Source organism: Leuciscus leuciscus (genome assembly GCF_965113295.1).
Source record: "Leuciscus leuciscus genome assembly, chromosome: 18".
Classification (NCBI taxonomy): domain Eukaryota; kingdom Metazoa; phylum Chordata; class Actinopteri; order Cypriniformes; family Leuciscidae; genus Leuciscus; species Leuciscus leuciscus.
The window spans coordinates 38,406,739-38,422,104 of NC_138742.1; the positions used below are offsets into that span (position 1 = coordinate 38,406,739).

A 15,366-nucleotide genomic window follows, 5' to 3' on the forward strand; every position below is an offset into this window, starting at 1 on the left:
ATACAAATGAGATATCACACCATATTAGGATCTACAGCCTGTTTTATTAAGTAAGACGTCTTGTCGCTTAGAGGGTTAAAAGATAATGTTGTATTTCATCAGCCACTGGGTAAGGATCAGGACCTTATGATTGTTCTCCAAACGGAGTGCATGAGAAAAGACTTACAGGACCATGCGAGTAACATTGTGTTTTTTGATGCCACACACTGTGTGAATCAATATTCCTTTCCACTTTTTACACTGCTTGTGAGAGATGACCATGGCCATGGAGTTCCTGTTGCATACATAATAACAAGCAGTGAGACGCAAGAAACCCTTACGCTTGCACTTCAGAGGCTACAACCTTTGTTCCCTAAGCCACCAAGTTTATTAAGGAACTGATCTATTGGGGGGATCAACTGCTTTTGGGGGAATGGATCCAGCAGTGTTGAACAAGTTAACCTACTTTTCTTTTTCTTTAAAGGTGCTTCATGGTTGACAAAGACATGAGTGAAATAATTGCTTTGAATGACATTTTCCCTGAGTCTGATGTTCTTCTTTGCTGGTACCATGTACTCCAAGTAAGACGTTTTTTCCCCTTAAATTTAATGATTCATAATTTTAATGATACTTGATTAATCCATTACATATGTCCTGGTTCACAGGCCGTTGTTCGGTGGTTGATGAAGTCAGATTCCGGTGTTAGTGGGCCACAGCATTCAAGTATCCGTAAAGAAATTATTGATTACTTCAAAAAAATGAAAGCTTGTCCTATGGTATTTGAATTTTAAATTGTAATGGTTATGTTATTGTAATATGTATAATGGTTTTTTTTTTTGTTTTTTTTTTATAATTGAATGCTTAATTTTTTCACCCAAAAACAATTTTTTTGTCATCATTTACTTACCCTCATGTTGTTCCAAACCTGTATGAGTTTCTTTCATCTGTTGAACAGAAAAGAAGATATTTTGAAGAATGTTGGTAATTAAACAATTGATGGACCCTATTGACTTCCATAGTAGAAGAAAAAAAATACCAAGAAAGTCAATGGGTGTTGTCAACTGTCTGGTTACCAACATTCTTTAAAATATTTTATTTTGTGTTCAACAGAAGAAAGAAACTCATACAGGTTTGGAACAACACCTGGTGAGTAAATGATGTTAGAAATTGCATTTTTTCTGTGAATTATCCCTTTAAGTCAGAAATGTTTGAATTTATACCATTTGCACCTTACATTTTTTTACCAAGAGGTTTTTTTCACTATACATTGTGTACTTTTCCATTCATGTTCATGTTCCATTCATCCAATATTTTTTAAAAACCACAGAAAAGGCTAAATACTATAGATATTATACAATCCTATAGATATTTTATCCTGTATATTACTAAGCTTTTATGTTGTTGCCTTTTTTGCTTGTAGACTCACTATACCTCTTTTTGTTAATTGCAGAAGGCTGACTTTGACAGAGTGGCAAAAAAATTCCTAAAGGAATTTTCTCACTACAAAGAGCTTTGCAATTATTTCCAGAGGTACTGGGAACCAATAAGTCATAGATGGGCTGATTATGGACGTTGTTATAACCATGGGAATTCAGAGACCAACAATTTGATAGAAAGGTAGGTTCCACTTTATTTTGATAGTCCACTTTAGACATTCTACTAACTATAAGTAACTTTGCAACTACATGTCAACTAACTCTCATTAGAGTATTAGTATACTGTAGTAGACTGTCAGTAGACTGTCAGGTTATGGTTAGGTGTTAGGGTTCGGGTTAGTAGAATAAATTGACTTGTAGTTGCCAAGTTACTTATAGTCAGAAGAATTTCTGTTGGGGGACCATCAAAATAAAGTGTTAGCAGATATTAAGCATACAGTATACTAATACTCTAATGACGGTTAGTTGACATGTAGTTGCAAAGTTACTTATTGTTAGTAGAATGTCTAAAGTGGACTATCTAAATAAAGTGTTACCGAAAGGTAAAATAAGACCCTAGTGAATTTAAATTGATTTCTGCTTTACAGCCTTTAATATCATTCACTGTATGGAGCTAGAATTGTGTCTTTATTACATGCAAGAAAATAAATGATCTGAGAGAAAAAAAAAAAATTTGAGAGAAAAAGTTATCACACTGATAGCAAAAAAAGCATTTCATGAGAGAAAAAAGAATATTTGAGAGAAAAAGTTTTCATACCAATAGCAAAAAATAATAATATTTGAGACTAAAAAAAGTTTTGAGAGAAAGTATTTTCTCATAGAACATAAAAAAAATATACATTTGAAATTTTTTTTTTTTTGAGAAAAAAAATCTCTCTCAAAATACTTTGAAAAAAACTCTCAAATATATTTTTTGCTATCAGTGTGAAAACATTTTCTCCCAAAAAAAAAAAGTGTTTCTCTCGAAACGCTTTTCTTTGCTCTCGATGCAATTTCTTGCTCTCGTGTCAGATTTTGCTTTCACTGTGAGAATTGTGTCATGGGCGGGGCCACGTTCCTATTGGCCAGTCGGGTGAGCATCGTCTTGTCTTTGGAGTCGAACTGAATCATTACACCATTGTTCGGTTCACCTGCATAGATGCCGCCTCTGCCTCATGACTAGTTGAGTTGAGCACGGACACTCCAATGTTTGGGTAAGATGATGACACACAGCTGGCTGAGCAAGTTCAGCATCACTGAAGATTAAACATTAAAAAATAGCACTCATATTCATGAATGAATGTGTATTATATTATTTGCTTGCTAATCGTTAGTAAAGCTAACCAGCCATCATGCTGCATACTCACCTGGTTTATACTATTTTTAAATCAAATGCCAAATGAATGTTTTGATTTAGATAGCTTCACTGTAAGTGAAGTTTTCACTAGTTTCGTAGTTCACTGACAACCGGGGCAATTTCCCCTTCATTATCACAGACGTATCGCCTGCGATAATTAATGCGATATGGCTCAGCTTGTCAGTGAACTTACTGTAGTAAATGGACAATCAAAGAATCGGCTTGACTGACGAGATGCACATAACAATGTCATCCGATATATCGCCCAGCCCTAGTTCATCATATACAACTTTCTGTACAGTTTTACTCCATGATCAGTCATGGACTCAGAATAAACTATTTTGTTTTAAGGTCAATATGATACATTTCCTGTTTGAACCTATAACTGAACTATAACCTAAAATGATTATTATTAATGTGTTTAGCATCTGTATCTCTCACTGTAGGTAGGCTATTCATGGATTTCATCAGGTCCCTTTCCACAGGTGTATTAATCAAGCACAATGCAGTCTGCATTCATAATCTAGGTGCTTGATTTTATACACCTGTGGAAAGGGACCTGATGAAACCCATGAATAGAGCACTATACGCTCTAAAATCTTTGCCTTAGGCTATGCAATTTAAATGGAGGAAATACAGATAAGTTGACATGAAGGCGATGCATATGTGAAATATATGCTATAAATATAGCAGCATAAATTTAACCTCTTAATGTTGCTCTCAGAGTGCACCAGAATGATGCATTTGACTTAAACATGTACAAATTTCCGGCCAGGGGTGCATACCCCAGGACCCTCTTTGCATTCCCCTGAACTGAGGTCCAACCATCATTGTCTCTAAAAGTTTTGAGGGAAACACTGCCATTAACGTTGGTTATAATTATAATGTAACTATGTAAGCAAACACTTTAGAGTTCAAAATATCTTTACGTGACTTCCATTCATGGGTTTATTTTTCATGTAGTCCCATCATTTCGAATACCCACACAGCTGTTTCATTTGTCTGATTGGCTCTACTTCATAGACTTCAAAGACAATGCAATCAATTCATTAGAAACACCTGTGGGTCCTCAAAATGGCAGATGGTACCCATAAATGGAGGAAATGTACATGTTCACATACAATAAAAAAGTTACTGTCATTGTAATGTGCATTCTTGCTGCTTTTTATTTCCAGCATGGAAAATCACCGCAGTGACCGCACAAAACCTCCGGTAAGCCATTGCAAAGTTTATTTCAGTGCTGTTGCCACACAATATGTTTTTGAGGTGTCCTTACATGCATAATCCCTTTCAGTCTGATGCACATGAAACCGAGACTGTGCAACACCTTCCTACACAGTAAATTCCCCAGTGTTATATTAACACTGCTCAGAGCACATATGGTCCCACTCTACATGGTGTTAAAGTAACACTGAAGCAGTGTTAAAGTTAATGAGACAATTAAGTGATTAATTGAGTGATGATTGAGCATTATTGAAGACACCTGATGATAACAAGCAGAATCACTGAAGGAGAAAATCTCAAATTGTAAGCCACCGCTATGGTGATGGGTGTTTGCTTTAGTTGGGCTCTTGACCCATACTGTATATTATTAACTTTAGACTTTGTTTGTCTGCTGTTATTGATTTATAACAGTCAAATGAACAAAGAAAAAGTGTGATCTGATAGTGTTGGTTATGTTTTGACATAATCATGCTGTGATCCGAAAATGAAACTTATTGAGATAGTTTAAGGTAACTTCTCAGCAGCAGCTTTTTGATTCTACAGTATGTGATTATCAGCATTTTTCTTATAATCCAATATATTTAATAAACATTGTTCTGATCAAAACACTTTCAAATGTATTAATTTAGAAACACAGACATCAATAATCAGCCTGTGAATCCCAACAATGGTGACAATAATAAAACATGTTGCAGTGGCTGCCACCAATCACAACTCATTAATGGCTCCCATCATGCATTGCGGTATGAACAAATTATGATCTGAATTGTCTATGTAATTTACTTTTCCCAATTGTCACCATTGTTGAGATGCATAGACTGAATCTTTATGTCTGTGTGTGGCTATAAAAAAAAGTTTTTTTTTCTTTTTACTTTTAAGAAATCCTTTATATTATATCTAAAATTCTGGATATTTATGCAGAATCACAGTTGTGCTGTAACCAACAACATAAATCAGAAACATAAAGTTAAAATGACGATTGTCATAACATAACCATCACCATCAGATCACTTTTTTTATTTGTTTATCTGGCAGTTGTAAGTCAGATACAGCAATCAAACAAAAACTTAAGTTAATAATTTAAGGGTCAAGAGCCCAACTAAAGCAAACACCCATCACCATAACGGTGGCTTACAATTTGAGATTTTCTCCTTCAGTGATTCTGCTTGTTAACATCAGGTGTCGTCAATAATGCTCAATCATCACTCAATTAATCACTTAATTATCTCATTAACTTTAACACTGCTTCAGTGTTACTTTAACACCATGTAGAGTGGGACCATATGTGCTCTGAGCAGTGTTAATTTAACACTGGGGAATTTACTGTGTAGAGTTGAGGTATGAGGCCCTCTTTACCCAAACATTGAATTATCTGTAGCCTATCTGCACTTCATCTCCTTGTTGATTTCTTTTTTTCCCTCTTGCAGGAATCGATTAGGTGGCAGCTATTAAGAAGGGCCAGGGATAGACTGGCTGCTGTAATCAGTAGGGAGCCTGTTGATTTTGAATATCTCCACTTCATCACCTATCAGGAACTGCAGTTTTTACGGGCAGGGGCTGCTTATATGGATATTCCTCAATGTGTTATAGTTGGCTTTGAGCAGCTCAATGAGGTGATCAAGGCTCTGCTTTCCAACACTCCCGTCACCCCTTTAGTTGACAATGTAGCTGTAGTCGAGTGGAATGGAAGTGTGGGGCAACCTAGATTGAGTATCAGTAGGAATGTTATTGAAAGTCTTTTAAGCACCAACCTACCATTGACCACTCTGGCTAATGCTCATGGTATTTCAAGATCCACCCTGTGTAGGAGGATGAGAGAGTATGGTCTCTCAGTCAGAAGCAGCTACTCTGACATTCCCGATTGTGTCCTTGATATGAAGGCAAGTATGACAATAAATTCATGATGCCATAAAAAATCAATCTTTTTCATTAATCCATTAGGCCAGTTATATTTTTACTTTAAAGATGGATAAATCTGCAACCAGAGCTTTTGCCACCATGTCTCCTAAATGGGCATGGTCAGTATTGGTCATGGTATTCATTCTTTTTTTCAACAGTTCTTCTGTGGGGTAGGGATGGAGGATGGAACTGGATAAACCAATCACAGAGTGGCCATATGTGACTTAATACCTTTTAAACTCTATCTTTAAGGTGAGATCCATAAAGGCCAGAATGCCTGATGCTGGATATAGGCTGGTGAAAGGGGCTCTACTGGCCATGGGACACCGTGTCACATGGAGTAGAGTCAAGTCATCCTTGCAGCGTGTTGATGGAGCAGGCATCATCTCAAGAATGATCCAGTTGACATGCATTGCCAGACGGACATACTCTGTCCCAGCTTCATTGTCTCTTGTCCACGTTGACACCAATCACAAGTTGATCAGGTAGTGTTTTATTTATGAGGTTGTCTCCATTTTTACTGCACAAATATGATTTCAAGCATTGTGAAGTTAATGTTCGGTTTATGAGGGTTATGTCAGTGTTCCCCACAGAACAGGTAGCAATTTGTGGTGCCCCTCTGGCGCTGGTGGGGGAATCGAGTGTCATGGTGTCGTGGCAGTCAGTGGAGTCTGTCATCAGGGTCAGAGTGTGTGCAGCAGACGGCATTCAAACACACACTTTCTGAAGCTGCCATGTTAAATATACACCTGTATGCTTATCTGTTGTTCTTCAGTCACCTGCTGAGACAATTGTAAAGCTACAAGAAGCATTTGAAATTACTCCGCTCAATCTTAATTCTTTAAAGTAAGTTATTTAAGAGAAGACAACTAAAAACATTTTTACCAGAACCCTGCCTGGTTTCATTCCTCAGCCTAACTCCATACATGACAGGGCAGGCCAGTAGAATTAGTTGCTCATATGAATACCTGGACTTTATGTTGGAGGAAGACCTGTCTTTAAGTTTCATGTTGAGAATTACTCACCGATATGAATGAACGTAATAATATTTATATTTCAAAATTGCGTTGGGGGAAAAAAGCGGAATCAATTTGTGGCCCTTGATGTTGATTCTGTGGTGCTGCGCCACACATTGGTCTATGGATGGGAAACACTTTAGTTAGGTTTATGATGTGTTGGATGGGGTGATGTTCAAATAGCATATTACGGTGGATATTAGAAAATTGCATATTTCTTATCAGTGGTTGCCTGTTACAGAGATAATATCCAATCTGATACATTTTAAGGTACAACATAGTGGTGTTCGGAGGTATCGATGGATTTTCTCGGAAGGTACAGTTAACTACCATTTTTAAATTGAACTACTGGTTTACATTTTTAGTTTTGCTTGGAATCTAACATTTTTAATTCCTATCTTCAATCAGGTTTTGTACCTCGATGCGGCTGGGAATAATAAGGCAGAGACTGGTTTGAGGTTTTTCATGGAGAGTGTGCAGAAACATGGATGGCCATCAAGGTAAGTAAGGACCTTCTCCCTCCTCCAGTTTCAAATAGTATTGTTTTCAAATTAATCTCACAATGCTCTTTTTTTTATTCAGAGTACGTGGTGACCAAGGCGTAGAAAATGTGGAGATAGCAAGATCCATGTTCACTGTGCGAGGAACAGGTCGTGGCAGCTTTATAGCTGGGAAAAGTGTCCACAACCAAAGGTGAAGATGGTCTATGTTATTACTTTCCTCTCAATCCAGGGTTCACATTGCATCCTACCTACAGTTAGCTACATCCATCCCAACAATTAGCCTGATTATGCTTGACACCTGATAGTAACCTGATTGCGAGTCCCCAAACTAGGGGGTATTACATATACATCCTGGGGGGAGCCTTGTCTGTTATTTTTAGGCATGAAGAACTGCTCTACAGATATCGTTTGAGGTATTGCCTGAAGTAGACTGGTATCTAGCGGAATAGACAAGAAGCCACAGGCACCACAGCTGATACTAGGCCAGACTACCGTTTTGACAAAAGCATTACTTCTGCCCTTGGTGTCGATTGGCTAATCATTACAATTCATGGCGCTGATTAGTCTATTAAAATTTAGAGTGGAAAAGACGCTTTCCCTTATACTAGACCAACTGTCAGTCAATTGGATTCTAACTTTTGTAGCCAGACTAATATAAATTTGTACATACTAGTGTTTTTTTTTATGCAACTGACCACTTTACCATGTAACTTATTTGCAGAGTGGAACGACTATGGAGAGATGTGTGGAACGCTGTAACATCTCAGTACTACAACATGCTTCACACCTTGGAGGAAGAGGGGTTTGTAGACCTCTCAAATGCTGTTCACCTCTTCTGTCTTGGGTATGTTTTCATTCCACGTCTACAAGCAGACCTTCAAAACTTTGTAGAGACATGGAATTGTCACCCCTTGAGGACCGAGGCAAACCTGACCCCTAATCAGCTTTGGAGAATTGGGAGGATGCAAGTACCGGTGCAAGAGCCAGATCTGTCTGAGGTTTGTCCCAGACATTGCCGCATGCAGTACATTAGTTTTTAAAGCGGGTTTACATGTACATGAAGTATCTAGATAACTACGACCTAACATAGTATGAATATTCAATCTCACAGTACGTTAGAAGACAATTGTTATAATAGTATTTTGTTTGACTTTTTATTTTCTATTACAGATGGAACACTTGCATGACCAGGAAGCTTGTGGTGCTGATCCAGAACATGGAGTCATAGTACCAGAAACTGCATGCCCCTTGTCAGCTGAGGCTCTTGCTGCCTTACAAGATATTAACCCCACTGCAGAGTCCTCTTCTCTTGGGCGGGATATCTATATGCATGCTCTTCAATTGGTCTCATTCCTTATGTGAGAGCTGGATAAGCAGTTTACAAAACATAGCATTTGTTTGTTTTGTATTATTGAACACTGTATTTGACCTCTTTGGAGTTTCTTGTAAGCCCATATGGGCTGGGCTTTTTGAAGCATGACACTTAAATTCAATAAATCAGTCATATCTATCTATTTGATGGACCCCTTCCCTCCAGAAAACCCAATGATGGCCAGTGGTCCAAACAGTTTATTATACATATTTATCCATTTTCTTTATTAGAAACAAAGATATGTATGGTTTTACAGACAAAAGGCAAATATGTGTAGTAACATTGTGGTTTATAGTCCTTGAAAACAGAAAATGTCCTTTTACATGAATGTCTGAGAACAGCCTTGCACGAGAACAGAAAATGTGCTGGCATAACTTCAAGTCAACTACATTACTCGAACCTCACTCACACAGTAGCATCGAACCTCACTCACACAGTAGCATCAACTATTATGATCTTTAAAATCTATCAAAAGACCATAAGTCTAGGAATAATAAAAGTCTTCCCAATCGAACAGAAGCATATCTGGAACAATACATTAAACTGTAAATCACCAAGAACAGATTTCCAAAAAATCCTCAAGGTGTGCTGTCACAATTTTTTTCTCTTGTTAATTAACATTGGTGAATGAAATTTTAAACAAAAAGCAACGTGGGTGTCTTACAATATGACAACTAAAAACACAATAGATTAAAGGTTGTATTAGTGATTTCAGGCCCAAAAATAAATAATCACATTCATCTATTCTTTCCTAACGATCCGCTAGCTGCCTGCCCCATAAGCATGCCGTCAAAAAAACGCGTCTCTGTAAGCAGCCTAGGCTCTGAGATCTGCACACAAAAACAGTTGGTTTCACCACCACTCAAAACCAAAATAAAGTGTTCCAACCAATCACCGACAGGGGTGTGTGTTGTGAGGTTTTCGTGTGCAGCCGTCATAGGCAGCCGTGCACGAGCGCAAAACCTCACAACACACACCCCTGTCGGTGATTGGTTGGAACACTTTATTTTGGTTTTGAGTGGTGGTGAAACCAACTGTTTTTGTGTGCAGATCTCAGAGCCTAGGCTGCTAACAGAGACGCGTTTTTTTGACGGCATGCTTATGGGGCAGGCAGCTAGCGGATCGTTAGGAAAGAATAGATGAATGTGATCATTTATTTTTGGGCCTGTAATCACTGATACAATCTTTAACCCTCACAAATGTTAAAATTGGTCAAATTTTACCCTGAACAGTATGTTAAAACCATGCTATGCAAGTTCACAACTCCCCTGTGGAATCCGGACATATTCGAGGATATAACGTGGGCTTACAAACATGAAACACAATGCATCACGCTCTATCAAATCCTGCACCATATTTAATGGCTGTTGTCATGATGTTTTTGAAAGACCCATAGTCTGACGTGTGCAACAGGGAATGTTATGGTGTCTGTGCAAGCGCTAACTGTTGGATAACAGATTGTGTGGTTAAGCATCTTGTGACAGTCATGGTCAAACTTCACTGTGATCTTGAATTTCTGGCGATCAGAAAGAAGAAGATGTCTGTGGGCTTGACCCGTAATCCACTGCATCACTGAGGGTACAGTTGTGATGTCTTCAGACGTGGCATCTGGTTCAGCAACTAGAAAAAAAAAACTCCAGTGAGTATATATAGGCTTACATATGATGTAATGCTCATTAAAGCATTTTAACACCGTAACTAAAACACCAGACTGGGTTGCTGTGGAGTCAAAAACACTCATGCCAAAATTAAACTAAACACCATCTGGAGTGGCGGCCCACATATGACTACCCTATGGAATCCAGACATATTTGAAATGTGGCGGGACCGGGAATTGAATCCTGGTCTCTGGTGAGCAGCTGCATCAGACACCTGATACTTAGATCACCACACCACTGCAGACCCCTAGAGTGGAAATCTTAAATCACAATCAACACTTTCAATGACTAGTTGTAGACATACCTTCCAGCTCGTGGAGGAAGTCTTGAAAGTGTTCAAGGATCTGGGACTCCTTGTTGCAGCCCCTTTCGCTCATCTCCGGCGCCAGATGGGAAGTGATGTAATGAGAGTCCACCTACGATCAAAACATAATGAAACTCATTACATTCTTCTAAAAGTGCCCGAAGAAGCAGCAGAAGGAAGAAAGGACATACCATGGTATAATAAAGAGATGGTCCAACTAGGCAACTCTTCAAGAAAGTGTATAACGCTTTAATTTCATGTGGCTTACATCATCAAATCATCAACATGCTTCAGCCTGATGTCGGCTTTTAAGCCGCCTGAAATAAAGGCATTTTAAACATTCTTGAAGAGCTGCCTAGGACCATATTTTTCTTATTCACCTTGGATACCTCCCCGTGACTCTAATGAGCAACTTTCTTGTTTTTCGTTAATTTTACCTGAGGAAGGAATGCAGCAGTCTCTTTCCTCTTTTTTTCATGAAGGAAATAACATGGCCTACAACTATGCTATAGAACACTATTGGACAGCATACCGACTCGTCGTCTCCGGCGACGAACAGACTGCGGCACTCTTCCGTCTTTGCCTGCATCACTTGGGAGAAGCTGTAGATGTCCAAGCCCTCACGGAGTTGCTGAAGCATGGGCATTCTTTTCGTCATGACATGCAGACCGATTGCTCTGAATACAAAGAAATAAAAAATCATGAATCTCCAAGGGCAAGCAAACCTTTCCTTTGCCAGACAGTTATATCCACATAAGTATTCTTTACAGTGCGCCTACTTTAGAATGTTCTCTTTGTGTTCCATGTCGATCTTGCCAGTATAGCCACAATCCATAATGTCTGCAATGTAGTCAGTCATGTCGGACGCCTCTGCAACCTTAAACCAAATTAAGAAAAAAGTTTACAAAGAGCTGATTCAACTGTAATATCATTATCGAGGATAGTTTGGTGAACTTTAATTGTATAATACAATTATCAAAACATCTAAAACTGTTTTATAATCCAGTCAGTTAAAATTTAAACACACTGTTGTTATTAGCGGTGATAAGCTCGGGTCCAGGACGTGATCCAATGAGAGCTTGCCAGATACTAGAAAGTTGTAGCACCACCGCTGGAGGAAACGTGGTGCAGGTCCACCTTGGGCAATGCTTGTAGCAAAGATTTCAACCGCAATCCTATAAAAGAGAACATGGGAGTTAAAACAGAAAGACAAATAACTTCCAGCTTTTTAATCACTAGGCTAAAGATTTTAACAAAGGCTACAAATTCATGAAAAAAGAAAGCAATGTATAACTGATTGCCCCCCCTCCCTTCCATCAAATCCCATCACTGCAAATCGCCTACCTGAAGAGCTCTTCATCAAAGTCATTCACAGAATATTTGGGCATTTTGGACTTCCCACCTTCAAAAAGGCGTTGCTCAATCCCAGATACCATTGCTTAGATTCAACAACAAAACAATTAAAATCATTAGACAAGACACCACAAATGTTATACTGTATAATATCGTCAAATTGGTTTTTAAATGCATTTCCCTTTTTAAAAGTAACTAATGAATGGCCACTACTCACTGGTCAGAAACTCTTTTCTAAGGGCCCCTGTATCAATCCCTGCCTCTCCAAGGAATTTGATCCGCAAGGGATTAATTGGTGTAGCCTTTTTGTTGCGCTTCCATAACTTCAGACCCCTTTCAAACATATTATCTCGAGACACACAGAGCTCAAAGGTCTTGCTGGTATCCACTTTTGATTTGAGCCACATGATCACATCTTCCTCACTGTGAAAAATACCACATCTGAATAACCCTCTCATTGTATACAAATACAGTAAGGTAGAGGTCTCACCAAAATTAAAATTCAACCATTATCTAGTCACCCTTGTGTCCATGGAAAGGCAGGTTAAGGCAGTTCCATTCACACAAGGGTGTCTAGATAATGGGTGCATTTTCATTTTGGAGTGAACAATCCCTTACATGCTACATCAATAAAAAATTGGACTTACCATGAGATATCATCTGTCTCAGTATGGAGTTCCCTCTCAGGTGAGGTTGTGTCCTCAGTTCTATAAGAATAAAGGCATTAATGTATTTACAAATCCAGTCCATATCAGCTATCCCCATATCATTCAACAAAAATAATTAAATAATTAAAGCAATACATACAACATCCTGAGTGCACACAGCAAGACACCCCACCCCTCTCCCCACAGAAGACAGAGCTTTAAGAAATAGGTAACCATTACCTTTGGCCACAATGGCTAGCATGTTCCTCGATAAGCAGGACGGGGAAGAACATGCCACATATAGGACACTGGACATCCTCTTTCTGAATGGTACCTGTGGTCGGTTTTCCATGCTGGGATTTAAAAGAAAAAATAATTATTATGACAGTACAGGCACAAACATATTCGTGGGTTGCTAATGTAAGAGTTAGTCCTAGACCTGCAATTTACCTTGTCAGCTCTAGACCTCGGCTAGATGGTAAAAAATATTTAGAATAAGCCCTGTGTAGCTGAGTTTGCAAGCTACATGTGCAACAACCATACAAAGACTAACTTATTTTAAACAAAACTAGGTGGGACACTTTCAAACGTTATATCAATCACTGTCTAACGTTAGCTAGCTATAGGGTTGCCACCTTCCATGCATAGGCTACTAACGTTAGTTGATAGTTATACAGGAGGTTGTATGTTATATGATGAACAAGCAGTTACTCTTCAGGTGCTTTGAGGCTAGCAAGTGCAAAGGTAGAAACTAGCTCACTACTCACTAATAGGGGTGCAACGGATCAAAAAACTCACGGTTCAGATCGTTTCTCGGATCAGAGTCACGGATCGGATCATTTTTCGGATCAGCAAAATTTTATTTAATTTTTTTATTAACACTTTTAAATTGTTAAATTAAAATCAACTTAAAGTGCACAAGGCATAATATCTTCTTTTTAACATAATTAATGAAAAACAACTTAAAGTGCAACATAAAAAGGCATCTCCTTCCTTTAAACATGGACCAATGCTTTATGTGTTTCCACTGTCATATAGGGCTGTCAAAATTGCTCAAAAATGACGTTCGAATATTCCCTCTAAAAAACACATATTCGAATTATTCGAACATCTGGTTGCGCATTTTGTCAATGACGCGCATTAGGCCTATGTCAATAACAGGACAAATGAATACAAAGAGACATAACTACTTGTGTAGTTCGTTTAAGTTTAAACATATTTGACAACGTATTACCTTGCTCGCTCGCACTCGCAGGCACTCTTTCTCTCTCTCTCTCGCCGTCACCCATGCTGCGTTCACACCAAACGCGAATAGAGCGTCTGGCGCGAGTGATTTCAATGTGAAGTCAATGTAAAGACGCGTTTACGCACGTCTGGAGGTTTTGCGGCGCGAATGAGGCGTCACGCTCTCTGCGGTTCATAACGCTCGCCATGACCACGCTGTGTGTGGACTGAACATGCGCACAACTTTTTTTTCATCAATCAATCCGCGGATCACGTGAGTGCCGAACCGAAGATATTGATCCGAACGGATCACGGATCGATGATGATCCGTTGCACCACTACTCACTAAATAAGGCGTGAAGCTATCTAAATCAAAACATTCATTTGGCATTTGATTTAAAAATAGTATAAACCAGGTGAGTATGCAGCATGATGACTGGTTAGCTTTACTAACGATTAGCAAGCAAATAATATAATACACATTCATTCATGAATATGAGTGCTATTTTTTAATGTTTAATCTTCAGTGATGCTGAACTTGCTCAGCCAGCTGTGTGTCATCATCTTACCCAAACATTGGAGTGTCCGTGCTCAACTCAACTAGTCATGAGGCAGAGGCGGCATCTATGCAGGTGAACCGAACAATGGTGTAATGATTCAGTTCGACTCCAAAGACAAGACGATGCTCACCCGACTGGCCAATAGGAACGTGGCCCCGCCCATGACACAATTCTCACAGTGAAAGCAAAATCTGACACGAGAGCAAGAAATTGCATCGAGAGCAAAGAAAAGCGTTTCGAGAGAAACACTTTTTTTTTTTGGAGAAAATGTTTTCACACTGATAGCAAAAAATATATTTGAGAGTTTTTTTCAAAGTATTTTGAGAGAGATTTTTTTTCTCCAAAAAAAAAAAATTTCAAATGTATATTTTTTTTATGTTCTATGAGAAAATACTTTCTCTCAAAACTTTTTTTAGTCTCAAATATTATTATTTTTTGCTATTGGTATGAAAACTTTTTCTCTCAAATATTCTTTTTTCTCTCATGAAATGCTTTTTTTGCTATCAGTGTGATAACTTTTTCTCTCAAATTTTTTTTTTTTCTCTCAGATCATTTATTTTCTTGCATGTAATAAAGACACAATTCTAGCTCCATATCACTGTCGTTGCAACTTTTCCACATATAATTATGAACTTGTTTTGGCACTATAAATTGTTTTTCTTTTATTCAGGTTCTTCCATCGACTGAAATACCAATTCTTATCTGGGATAAGAAATCGGCGTTTGGATGACTTGCTTGACGTCCTTCTTTGCAAGACAGAGACTTACTTTCAGGTGATAAAACACTTGCAATCAGCAGGAAGAATGGCAAACTGTGTTGCCATGAAGTTGGAGGAAACATTTAACAAAGCAACTA

General features: G+C 38.4%; 1 long non-coding RNA gene across 1 annotated transcript; it reads left to right on the forward strand.

Annotated features, from left to right (window-relative positions):
• The first annotated feature begins 560 nt into the window (after window positions 1-560).
• Window positions 561-15,338, forward strand: LOC309480407. The gene is made up of 3 exons (XR_014199636.1): window positions 561-755; window positions 1,430-1,596; window positions 15,182-15,338. It is a non-coding gene; the product is annotated as an uncharacterized lncRNA (long non-coding RNA).
• Window positions 15,339-15,366: the final 28 nt, after the last annotated feature.